This window comes from Ahaetulla prasina, chromosome 8, assembly GCF_028640845.1.
Source record: "Ahaetulla prasina isolate Xishuangbanna chromosome 8, ASM2864084v1, whole genome shotgun sequence".
Classification (NCBI taxonomy): domain Eukaryota; kingdom Metazoa; phylum Chordata; class Lepidosauria; order Squamata; family Colubridae; genus Ahaetulla; species Ahaetulla prasina.
Window position 1 is genome coordinate 55,922,564 of NC_080546.1, and position 14,062 is coordinate 55,936,625.

Consider the following 14,062-nt stretch of genomic DNA (forward strand, 5'->3'; position numbering starts at 1 on the left):
AAAGGGAAAAATGCATTCAGATTAAATATTTTCTTTTCACATAGTGTAACACAACCATCTTTTGGATACATATGTTATAGGATACCATTTTAGCAAACCAGAATGTAGTTGTCTTACATACAGTTGTCTCATAAATTTATACATACATATGTAATTCAGTACAGACCCATGATTATGAGAATACATGAGACCTAATGACATCTAATACTTAACAACTAGTTAAAATAAAACTTAACTTACTGGACTGTTAATTTTAGTTGCCACAAAGGCAAAAACTAGGAAATAGAAATTATTGGTTCCAAGCAATAATACAGGTGGTGGTTGTTCTTCCTTGCCAATAGATTTTTCAAAGCATGTATAGTAGCAGCATTACTTCATTGCTAGCAAACAAAGGGCTTAATGAAGCTGTCAAGGCCTACAGGCTGGCATCTGACAGGTATTTTCAAGTTGGTAAGCTTCCCTTTTGGCACTTCAGTGCTCACGATTTAATGTCTTTTTTGCCTCCAATCTATACTGACCTTGCCAGTGCAAACATATTTTAGACAGTAATAGTCTATTGAACCTGACAAAATAGAAATTATTTATTAGATGTTTAATAAAATGTACTGCTTTTTGAGTGAATACAGTTTTAAAAGAAACATTTTTAAACAAACAAAAAACATTTTGAGCTCTCTAGAATGGAATTCAAATAGTGAAGCTCATTCTTCCTTACTGATGTTCAGTGTTCACCCAATCCTGTCTAAAATTGGTGATCATAGGTAGCTGCTAAATGGCAATTATACTTTGAGGCAGCAGTCACTGGTTTAAATTAGTCTTTGAGAGCTTACTACATCAGCTAATGCAAATTTGCATTGAATATCCATTAAGTGGAGAGATCTCCAATACGAAGAAAATAGACCTATATACATATCTCTTAAGAGTGTTTCATGTATTCATAGATTGTTGTCTTTTGCTGAGGTTGTAACATTACAATCAGAAATTAACTGCACAGAATAATCGCTGTTTATTCAAAGGTTAACCTAGTTTTTTGTTAAATTGTTATTAATCGTTGTTATTTTTGATACCTATATATTTCCTCTTATTTTTGCCATAGGTTTCTACAACTTGTAGTTGTAGTTGTGTCAAACTCAGATTAAACATTCTGACCAAAATATGTATGAAGTTATACAATGACTTTATCCAAACAGAGGAAACATAGCAACACTTGGCTCTTAAAAGCTGGTGGTATACCTCCACAGTCCATGATAGACAATATCTGGCAGTCCTTTCCATCTTTCAGGGTTTGAGGAAAGAGTAGATGCCTCTCATGTAATAGGGTCAAACTTCACTTTGCTGGGTTTTCTTACAATCCTGGTAATAAAAGTCAAAAATGAAAATATGATATTAGGTAGTTCAAGGGACATGATAATTAGTTTACACTTATTTATCATATTAAAACCCCAAAATGAGTCAATAAGTCTTCCCGTGAAGATGATAAGATATCGCTTCAGGATACAGCCTTGAAGTAGATAGTAACATATATAGCCAAGCTGATACAAAATTGCTTGAGGAACTATTTGTCCAACAGTGATCACAGCTGGAGATGAGGATATTTGTTCCTGTTCTAGATCCAAGAGAACAGCATAATCAGAGGCTATTGGAATAAAGACATTATCATACCTGCCTTTTGCTGGAACAAAGCCAGCTAAATTCCTGAAGCAGAGTAAAAATACGCTAAATAGCATGACTGGAAATAACAGAATTAATCAGAATACTCCTTCAGTTCTTTCTGCTTTGTTCCTTTGGTTTCCTTAAAAGGAAACTAAACATGTCAGAACTTTCAATTCTTAGGAAATTTGCAAAATGTGGATATAGAGGGTGGAAAAACCTTATTACACTATTTAAATCTGTACCTGGCACATTTATATTTTTCTCTGGATTTGTCCTTATTCTCAAAATCCTTCTAAATAAATCTAAATGATATATATGCACTCCCTTGGTCCTTAATTAACTACTACTACAATGTTTACTACTATGAATCTAAGGACATCACTTATAAAATTCATGGGTATTTTATACTCTCAGGCTGAAGATATCATAGCTAACTGGCTGATTATTCTCCAACCTATATTTATTTATTCATTCATTTAACATAAGTACATGATTGCTCTTCCTAATCAAATAACTCTTACATAGCATAAAAAACAAAAGCAGTCATATTAAAATAATAAAAGCAGTAAACAAGTACATTTTGATCTTGTTTCTCCCATCTGTTTTTGCCTGCAGACAAGCCCTAGGATCATCAAGCCCGATATCCCACAACGTTATTCCTCTTCAGTGCTCTTTTCCCCATTGATGTGCTTTCAAACATTTCAGTAAGTTTGGTCCTGGTCATATCATTATCTTGTAAATTCTAATTGGCATTATCTTATCAATCCATTTAAGATTCACCAGTTAGAAACTAACAGGTCATAGTTTATATCCAAGAGCCACTAAAGCTACAATAATCCATTTTAACATCTATAGGATTTCTAATTAACAACAGGATCTTGCTTCCTCATTTCCCAGAATCCTCTCTGAGATATTTTCATCTCTAATGACAACCTGATTAACAAATTGGATCTCTCTTCCAAGTCGGGTAATTTAGGAACAGCATTTAGCAGACATAAACTGTCACATTTTGTATAGTAGTTTACTCAACACCTATGAATGACATAAAATGTTTTTTTATTCATATTTCGATATGAATAATGTTCTTAAAAGAAATATGCAAAATGGAATTGTAATCCTTTAAAATGGGTTTATCTCCAAATTTTGTGATGCTTACTGACAATAAAAAAATGCAATTATTATTATTATAGGAAAGCATAAACAAAATTCATCAAAATTATTACATGAAAGCATAAACAAAATATAAGAACACATTCTATGAGATAAAATTGTTTTAAAAATGTGAACAATATGCCTTTGACCTCCAGGGTTCTAAGTGTTCAATGGGGCTTTGTCCCAGATTGTTAATATTGAAGTTTCAAGTTGTCTTCTTATACATTCCTAAAAGCAAAACAGTATTACTTACATTTTATAAGGCTGGCTCCAGTATAGGCATAAATAGAATTGGATTGTAAGAACATTTACATTATACATTCAGAAGATGTATCAACTGCTTCATTGTAATTATAAAATTAAAAATATTGTAAATACTATCGGAATTAAAAATAAAAAACTAATGCAATATAGACAACAAATATTAATTATATTAAATATATTATGCATTTTCCTTAAGTTTTGTTTTTGTTTGTTACTATTCTGCTAAATTAAAAGAGAGTCCATGCTAAAAGATGAATTATTTTTTTTCTTCCATACTAACATCAGTTCAAAAATGTCATTATAAAATTAAAGTTCTAAATGGTAAAATGCCATCTTTTTGAAACAGATATGCAAATATGTACCTTAGAAGGTACATTAAGACCTCTTGTGACTTTAAGCAAATTTGTCGCAACATTACTTACCATTCTCATCACTGGCATGCCAATTTGTAAGCAATCTATTATGTTCTGCTTGCATACACATGCACATTTTTTATTAGAAAGGATGACACAAGTCAGGACTCAATTGGCCTACAATTGTCTTTAAAGGTGACATAATTTTGCAAATATCCAAATGCCTTTTCTAGAAAACAAGGTGGCTGCAAGTACAACAGAAGGTTAAAAGGCAATTTGTATGCTGAAGAGGTTAGCAATATGTCATAGTCACCTTGCATGTCAGCCACAATTCTGTGCACAGTATAGGAGCAATGTGGACAAAATATAAAAGCAATTGTTTCACTTAACGCTATAGCTTCTGCATATTCATGCTTTCCTAATGAAATTAAGGCTGGTTCATGGAAGTTAATTTTTCAGAAACCATCAGCTTTGAAATCATACAGCACAGGGGTGAAAGAAGAATCATAACTGAAAGTACCTTTCTACATGTATTTTGAATTCAAACAGGTTTTAGTATGCAGAAATCATTTAGGGCCAGTTCACACCAGAGGAGCTGAAAAAGTTTAATATTTCATGGGCAAGATTTTGATCTATGATTTATCAGTCATTTGAAAGTATTAAAGGTGAGAGGGTTCCTTCCTCCATTCAGAATCAATTGTTCTCCAGATAATTTATCCCCCATCCCACCACTGAGAAATATACTTGTCAACCTCAATGACCAGCTATGTATATCATCTACAGTGTAGGACTTTATTTCTTATATCCGAGAAAGTATTGGAGTCTGATACGAGAGAACAACCATATTACTTTTTTAATTTGTATAAGCTGTTTAACTTTTAGCTTATTCGTACATTTGCTTTGAATTCCCTTGTTTTGCAATGGATTTATTGATTTATTTAAAACATTTATATAGTTGCTCTCGTATAATCAACTCTGGGCAGCTCTCAATCAAAAGTTAAAACAACATAAAAACATATTAAAATTATAAATCTAAGTACATTATAAACATTAACAGCAACAAAACCTGACACCAAGTCAAACTTCTAATGTGCAGTTACCTAATTCTATGAGAGTACTTGGGGGAAAAGGTAGGTCTTCAAAGCTTTATGGAAGTTACCGCCAAATTTCAAGGGGTAAAGTAATCCACAGGGCAGAGGCTACCACAGAAAAGGAGCACTTTTTAGATCCCATCACATAGCAACATTTAGGGACTAGAAGTCTTGCCCACCTTATCTGACCTGAAAGAACACATAGATGATATCATGGAAAGGTAGTCTTGACCCTGTTCCATTATTGAGTCATATTGCCTGCACAACTTTAGCACTGCTGTTTTGTACCAATGATTTTCATTAACATGTATTTCTTCTGCTATGTTTCTTTCACTTACATCAAATGAAAGCAAAAGGAAATAACAAAAGTATGTATCTAGCAATCCTGCTGCATATCGTAAAAACAAAATTTCTTTAGGAAAAAAAGAGAGGTTACAACATTTGAGTTCTGTTACTGCAAGTCTATATGTCAACTCACAAATCTGAATGTCACAAGAGATTTCAGAGAGTTTGTGTTACTGCAAATATTTTACAAATGAGAAAGATACTTTCAAAAGCTTATCTATGAGGAAAAAAATCTACGCAACTTGCTTTCCTGAAATGATGCCAACTGCATTAAATGCCAAAGCTATTATTTAATTGAAAGTAAATTAGAGACATGTTTATGTCTATTGTAACTGTAGAAATGAACACCCTGGAATAACTGTACATGTGGCATTTTTACGGTGTTTCATTAAAGGCACAAATAAAACATACGTAGCTGGTTTTCCCTAATTCCTGTTTAACATAGTTTTTAAGAATGGTTTATTTATGCTTCTGTAATCAGATAAATTATAGCCTAAGACAGCAGCTTTGGTAGCCAACCAGCCAACCAGCCACATGACCAGTGGGTGACAACAAAGGAAGAGCATTTCTTGTATCTTTTTGTTACAATCTAATGATCATCTAGATTTTTGCAGCCCAGTTCTGGTAACCTAACTAGAAGCCAGTTTTCAGGCCACATAGCAGTTATTTAAAGCAATTGGGACTGGCCTGATTTTTTTCCCCCAATGCTATGAAAGAGACATTAGCCAAACCTATGTCTCCATTTAATCACCTGTGGCAAATCTAGGTCAACTGTGGTTATTAAAATATCTAGGTGAAATACTGCTAATCTTGTCTGAACTTTTTCTGAACTATCAGTGGAGTTGCTTCCTTTCTGTGGGAAAGGGGACCATATTGAGACCAAATAATTAGGGAAATGTTAGAATAATGTCAGGTGTAATTATCAGGAATGTATCTAGATAGTACTTTAAGTCTCTATAAAGTAAAATTTCAGTCATTGAAATAGACTGAAGTTGTGCAGAGAGCTGATTCATTATAAACAACACTTCACTAAAGAAAAGATCTTGAAAGTTGCAATTATCAGTGATGCTGCTTAAAACTTATAATTGAAGCAGACAATTCATTATTCTAAATTCAGGCAACATGAAAGATATGCAACTCAGTTCTGATTTTTTTCTTTCTTTCATTGAGCACAATTTCTGCAATAAAACTCATTCTGAATTCAATTTATATTTAAGTTTAAAGACTATAGTTGAATATGACCTTCATTAGTATGTTACGAAGTATTTACATTGAGTTATTTCTCTAATGTTTGAAAACTGATTTTGTGAGATTTGAGCAACATAATTTTATTATCATTGGAACTGGAACTTTCTCACTTTTGTCAGTTTGAGTAATAATTCTATTTTGGTTACAACATAATTGTCAACAGTACTCTAACTATGCTAACTTTGGGACATAGTTCAACTCTGAAAATAAAGAGGTTTTCATTGTTCCTGTTGAATCTATTTCCACATGTAATCTTATATGAGGATTACGGGGAATTCAAAATACAGTATTTTATCAAAACCTTGATCAGCTTTACAGCTTTACAAAGTCCACCCAATATAGGCAAACCCTAAACAAGTTTGTAAAACAGCATTTCTTCAATTTATTGCAGACTGATTCTCCATTGTCCTATGATATTCTTTTATAAACATTCATTTTCATCTGTAAAAGGAAAGCCAAGAAGAAAATTAGCATCCATTTCTTATAAAAACATTTCTTTAATAACTACCCATGAATACTGTGTGCAAATTGCTGGGTGCTTTTTTTGTTGTTGTTGTTTTTTTTTAAGTAATCACTCTCAAAGGATCCTCAGAGCCTGAGGGAGAGTCTATAGCTGCACCTGCTCATGTCTTTGATTGTGTGTCACCAACAGTCTCTGTGCCTTTAGGCTCTGCTTCTCTGAGTGTCAAAGTGGCACCTGAAAGCTCTTTGGTTAGAAAAGAGGCTTATAATTTTCACCACTTCTTTTCAAATGTTTTTCTTTAACAGGTTAATTCCCAAGAAACATCAGCCTCATTTTGTTTATTTTTCATCTTACATGTTTTGCATTAGAATATTCTTATTAATGTGTTTAATCTGCTTGAAAACAGGACAGTCAGTCAGATATCAACACTGCTTTGTAGTCTCTGAACTTCCCTCACTGTTATTTATCATTGACTGCTCATAAAGATCATACCTCAAATTGGATATTTACAGGTTTGGGGTTGGGTATAGAAGTTTTATCATATTCATCATGATGCCGTATCATATACAGCACAAACTGTGATTTGCATAATGAGGCCCACAACAATATTTTGACATCACAACAGCTTCTAGTGTATACCTACAACATTCACCAGAACTTTCCAATGAATCTCAGATTCTGCTCTAGTTAACAAACTCTGTTTGAGAAGATACTAAAGGTATTTTCACATGCAAATTACTTGAAAGCTGTAACAACACTTTCTGTGATTGGCAGGCAATCTCAAGACTATAGCTAAATTTTATGAACAGCTGTAACACAGTTTGATCATAGCAAATAATTTCTTCTGCTTACTACAGCCTTTCATTTGTTTAATTTTCTATGCTTATATACTAAAGTACAAAAATATACGAATAGTTATAAAACAATACATGGTTCTACTTACGTATGAAGTATTTAAAAAGCACTTTCAGTAATCCAAATATAGCTTACTATGGGTTTATGAATGTACCAATATATAGTACTTTGAACACTGAAATGGAGTAGATTCTATTTAACTGAAAAATTATTTAGAAACAAAATTACTTATGAAAATAAACCATGTATAGGCAGGAAAGGTATCTACACCACTTAACGATCCATAAACCCTCAATTTCTGGCTTAGACAGCAAAGAAAAAAGGAGGAGTAAATAGGTATTCTAGAAATGACCATATAAATCAAAATCTGTAGTCATTTTTCTGCCTAATTTGTAAGAAAATCCACTTCTTGTGGACTTGTGTGTTTGTGCATGTGTTTAATGTAATAATAAACAATCTTAGCAAATATTACTATAAACAGAAACTATATGAAAATTATTTGTGTTTCCAAAAAACAAAACAAAATCAGAAAATCATATTTTAATATAAACAGAATTGGGCAACTAAATAAATCCAAAAGATATGGCAATAAGTAAAATAGGAATTTATAGTATTTTTAATTCAGTTGTTATTGTCTAATTATTGTTAGACTTCCTGATTTATTGAGAGTCAGGTGGTATAGAAGTTTATCAAATTATTATTATTATGGCTTGTTGTAGAGTTAGCAAAGTGTTGGATTTGGCATTTTTGTCCACCTATCAAGTACTTCCCAGATAACAGGGAAGTAACAGATGTTACTGTTTGAATATAATAAAACTATCAACACAGGACATAAGCTGTTCCAAATAAAGCCACCTTTCCCAATTGATGGTGATTTTGTCAATGTTGGTGGTATTCAAGTGGTGTCATTGAAAGATTGTGTATTTTGCAAAATACTACATCCTTTGTCCATTTGTTAATCTGTATATTTGTCTGTGTATAACAGTAGGCAAGGACTTAGGTTAATTGTAGTAACTATCAAATTTATTTTCTAAAGATCAGAGGAGCTAATGGGGAATATGTGTAAGAATAGTCAAAGTTTGTCAGGATTAATCCATTAATCCTTATAGACCTGCTGTAAGTCATCAGAACTACCAGAAATGATAGAGCTTTTCTATGGCACTAGCCTGATGTTTCTGATTGATTGTGGCTGCTTGTAGTAAACATGAAATCAGACGTAAGATCCCAGTTCAGGGAACAGAATAAATTTAAGTAATGCAGTAAAAATTGTATTAGGAAGTGGGGGCACAAGTGTCTGGTTAACAAATACTGTACGTTCCAAACTCTTCCTCAGATTGAAGATAAGCCATAGAACATTTCATTGCTATGCCCACCAAGCCACACCCACAGAACCTGTAGTAAAAAAAATTTGAAACACTGGTTGATAGTGTTTTGTCCATATCACTACATTCCATAATGGATATTTATAAGCAAAGAGAAGTGCCTTGGATTTTAAAAAGATATCATTTCTACAAAATATCTTTTCTACTTCTACAAAGTATTATTCAAAATATTTAATTTTTATAACACTTAATATTTGATTTTCTATTTTTTGTGATTGAAATATGATGCTAATTTTCACAATTGCTTCACAATTTAAGAAGAGATATTTTACCATCTGGATGGTCATGTGGTCGGCATGACTAAATGCCAAAGGCGTATGGAATCCAGTTACCTTCCCTAGGTGGTCCCTATTTTTCTACTTGCATTTTTTACGTGCTTTCAAACTGCTAGGTTGGCAGAAGCTGGGACAAGTGATGGGAGCTCACCCTGTTATGCGGCACTAGGGATTCAAACCGCTGAACTACCAACATTTTGATCGACAAGCTCAGCATCTTAGCCACTGAGCCACCGCATCCCTGTAGGAGATGCATAGGTTAACCTAAACTGACAATCTTTTTCCTTATGGATGACATGGATATTTATGAAACAGTCTAGGTGATAAAAAAAATGGAGCCATGCAATCTTTTTCATCATTGCTGTTGTTTATCAACAATGTATTTGTATATTCAAAAAGCAATTGCTCATACTGACAAAGCTTATTTTCCCAAAAAACATGAATTCCAAGGTATAATTTGTCTGACAATATCATTCAGTGTCACTCATTGTAAAAAACTGTACAATTCCACAAATTACCAACCTCATCTCATAGAATCCATACTCCCGAGTTAAAAACATTAATTATAAATTGCATCACAGAAATAACCATTTCTATACCACCCTGAATATCTATTGTTCTTTAATCAGAATCCTAACAACTATGAACTTAGTTCCTTTTGTACACTAAAGTTATCAGTGAAAGGAACAAGCAATGCTAGGAACATTCATCTGGATGCAAGTTCCAAAAGTATGGCTCCATGAGAGGTAGAGGAAGAGTTTTAACGCAATGCTTTTATGAGATACACTTGAAGAGCTGGACTAAATTGTTCATGGCAAAATGATCATGGCAATGATTAAAGAGACAGTAATATTCATCTTATCAAGACATAGCTTTCTAAAATTGCAGGCTGGTACCATAGCCCAAAGCAAAGTGAGCCAAGGGCACCTTGCCTGCTGGAACCTAAGGATGTAAAAGCATATATTTAACTGGTCGAGTTGCATGGCCTAAAGCCTCTTAAAGCTAAAATGTTCTGGAAAAAAAATAAAAGATAAATTAACGTACCACAACCATTTTCTGCTGGGCAACAGATGATTTCATCATAGACTTAGGTATGGAGCTTGAATAATAGCAGGGAATGTTCTTTAAAATTGCATGCTCTTACAACCATTGATTTAGCAATACTAAATTCTGCCCAAAGTTGTATCAATAGGTAAATTATGTTGAATAAGTACATGAATCTTAAATCATATACTGGATAGAAGATACTGAATAGCTAGATAAATTACATAAATATCAGATTTATTCCATTTTCTAAACAGTACTTTTTATATTTGTGCGTGTTTGTATGGGTAATGGGAGGAAGAACTATGTTATGACTAATAGCAAATATTTACTGCAGCACAGAATGTTAAGGCCCCATTATATCCACGGGGAAAAAATGAAAGAAAAGAAACCATTATTGTCTACTAGTCTCAATAGGGACCTTGTATATTAAGAGTTATAAACCGCTATTATGTTTCCCAGTTTAAAATCTCCCATGTGTTGTGATATATAAATGGAATAGGATTAGAGCTGGCTATATGAATGTAATTGGTTGGATCAAAGTAACAAAACTTTGTATTACAATGTTTAATGTTTAATATCAGCACTATTAATGTTTAATAGTGTATGCAAGCACCATATACTTGAAGGATAAATGTTTTGAAATTAGGTTATTTATTTACTGTATAATAATTAAAGAACTATAACATACAGAAGATTGCCCTACAGTTAAGAATTAATTCACATGGCAAATGGCTGCTAACAAAGGTACTCTTTGGAATGGAAGTATTGAACACACCTTTTTGAATTGTATTTTCTTATACATGGGTAAAAAATTAATTTTTGTGGTGCTGAACTGAAACGGTACTAAATAACAACAAGAAATATGGTCAGAAATATATCAGTTGCAACAAATAGTTTATTAACATTAGATACCTTGTGTCTAATGTGATTGCAGTGAATAAGTTTGAGGAAATCATGTCTAGCTTTACGATATGGAAGTACACAAAAAACTGATTACAGAGTAATTATATATGTCTTACTTTAGGAATATCTATAGCAGAAAGGAATAGGGGATATATATTTGTCACAGGACTGCAGGATTGCATCTTTTCACAAAATCAGTTTTCACAGAATCAATTTTACAGCATTGATATAGAACTTGGAAGGGTTTTTTTAGCCTAACACATTATTTGGTCAGGAATAGAAACAAACAACCTACTCTCTAATCAACAATATGGTTTCAGAAAAAATTTATCCTGTAATTTACAACTTCTTCACTGGACATATGGACTACATATGGACTACAAATCTTGATCAGGGCAAAGCAATAGATGCAATTTACATTGATTTCTGTAAAGCTTTTGACTCAGTGGTACATGACAAACTTCTCCTAAAACTAAAATCCTACGGCATCTCTGGACCCCTCCACAATTGGATAACAGTGTTCCTGTCAAACGACAACAAGTGGTCAAAATAGACAGTGTCCTATCAAATCCTGTTCCTGTCAATAGCGGCGTTCCACAAGGCAGCGTTCTTGGACCAACACTCTTCATATTATACATTAATGATCTCTGTGACCATATTATAAGTAATTGCGTTCTCTTCGCTGACAATGTTAAACTATTTAACACTACCAACAATACAACTACCCTTCAAAAAGACCTTGATTTTGTGTCAGAAGGGTCAAAAACTTTGCAACTCCAAATCTCAACAAGAAAATGCTCTGTCTTACACATTGGAAAAAAGAATCTGAACACTAAATACAAGCTTGATGGACATTGCTTTGTAGATGACCCCCACCCCATTAAAGATCTTGGAGTTTTCATAATAAATGATCTAAGTGCCAGAGCCCACTGCAACTACATTGCAAAAAAGGCTTTAAGAGTTGTAAACTTAATCTTGCGTAGCTTCTTCTCCAGAAACACTACACTACTAACCAGAGCATATAAAACATTTGCTAGACGAATTCTTGAATACAGCTTGCCTGTCTGGAACCCATACCTCATTTTGGACATTAATACAATTGAGCGTGTCCAGAAATATTTTACAAGAAGAGTTCTCCACTCCTCTGATTACAAGAAAATACCTTATGCCACCAGACTTGAAATCCTGGGTTTAGAAAATGTAGAACTCCGCCGCCTTCAACATGACCTGTGTTTAACTCATAGAATCATCTGTTACAATGTCCTTCCTGTTGAAAACTATTTCAGCTTCAATCACAACAATACACGAGCACACAATAGATTTAAGCTTAATGTGAATTGCTCCAATCTTGATTGCAGAAAATATGACTTCAGTAACAGAGTTGTTAATGTCTGGAATGCACTACCAGACTCTGAGGTCTCTTCCCAAAATCCCCAAAGCTTTAACCAAAAACTTTCTACTATTGACTTCACCCCATTCTTAAGAGGACTGTAAGGGGCGTGTATAAGAGCACCAACGTGCCTACCGTTCCTGTCCTAATGTTTCCTTTGATTGTATCCAATTTCATATAGTCATTACATACTTATGCTTATATATATGCTTATACATCATATAGTTATTTCATGTTATGCTTATACATACTGTTGTGACAAATAAAATAAATAAATAAATATATAGAATTCTCAGCCACCAGTAGAGTTTTCTTTCCATGTATGGACAAAGATGTTAGGCTGTCTCACTTTGCCATGGATGACTGGTCCATGAGCTTAACACTTGCTGTTGACTTTTTAAAATCTAGATTATCAAATGATTTAGGGGCAAGTTCTGCATTTTTGTTGGTATCTTAGGTTACAATTAATTATTGGGTAGGTTTACAGGTGGGGAGGTGGGAAGATGAGAATAAGATATTTATTCTGCTTTTATTATCTATCTTTCTATCTGTCTGTCTGTCTGTCTATCTATCTATCTATCTATCAATCTATCTATCTATCTATCTATCTATCTATCTATCTATCTATCTATCTATCTATCTATCTATCTATCTATCTATCTATCTATCTATTTCTACCTCCTACCTACCTACCAGTATCTATCCATCTATCTATCTACCAGTATCTATCTATCTATATATTTGACTATTGTTTAAAAATGTAATATTTTTCTATGGTTTCAAAATGTAAACATTTCATGAAGTGTCTGTCAAATATATTAATGTTTTTATCAAATCTGTCTAAATAAAGCTGTCAGTGCACAGGGGGTGAAAATTCCCTTTCTCTGCTGACCAAATGAAGAAATATAAGTGTTTGTCCTTGATTAACGTTCACAGAAAATCAACCAACTTAAAAGTGCCAACTTGTGTCAGCACTTTTTGTGTAATCATGCATTTCTGTGTAGCAGCAATTCCATTTAATGAGAAGGCCTTCAAAATAATCTGGTGTTTTTTCGGAAGCTATGGGTTATTGCTGAAGGTAGTAATTTCTGAGAATCAAAGTACACAAGGAAGTTGAAGAAGAAATGAATGTGAACATAAGCATGTTTGTCAGATTTGATGCTATTTAATAATGCATTTATGATTAGAACACTATATACTGTTAATGCATTCAGGGTTATATGAAAAGTTCAGGACCTGAAATTTATTACTATAAACAAAGGATATGTTTGGCCTCTATCTGAGAATTGCAATCTGCTGAGTATGTCCTGAGTTATTCTGCATTTTTATCATTTCATTTATTTGTAATGTTGTGTTTGTATTGATGAAGCACGCTGAGTCTCTGTAAATAAAATAAATGGAAAACAAATACTGCAAGATTCAACTAGAAATAGCGTATTATCTTCATCTTTCCTGGCTTCCTTTGTCTGCTGGAGCTATTGTTTTGTTTTTTTCTTTTAAGACAAGCATCAGCTAGTATAATTTCTTCTTTTCTAGAGATGGAAATTTGTTATATTTTAACACAATAAAAAGCAAGCAGGCAAAGAGCAAATCCCAACAAGTTTTTATAGCAGTCCGTCGTAGAACAATCAGTGACTTTCACAG

The 14,062-nt window shown here is 33.2% G+C and overlaps 1 long non-coding RNA gene across 1 annotated transcript in view; it reads right to left on the reverse strand.

Annotated features, from left to right (window-relative positions):
* Positions 1-961: 961 nt before the first annotated feature.
* Positions 962-14,062, reverse strand: part of LOC131203271 (uncharacterized) — a 51,553-nt gene continuing 38,452 nt past the window's right edge. The window contains exon 3 of the long non-coding RNA XR_009156330.1: positions 962-1,350. This is a non-coding gene — a long non-coding RNA (uncharacterized LOC131203271). The remainder of the gene's footprint in view (positions 1,351-14,062) is intronic.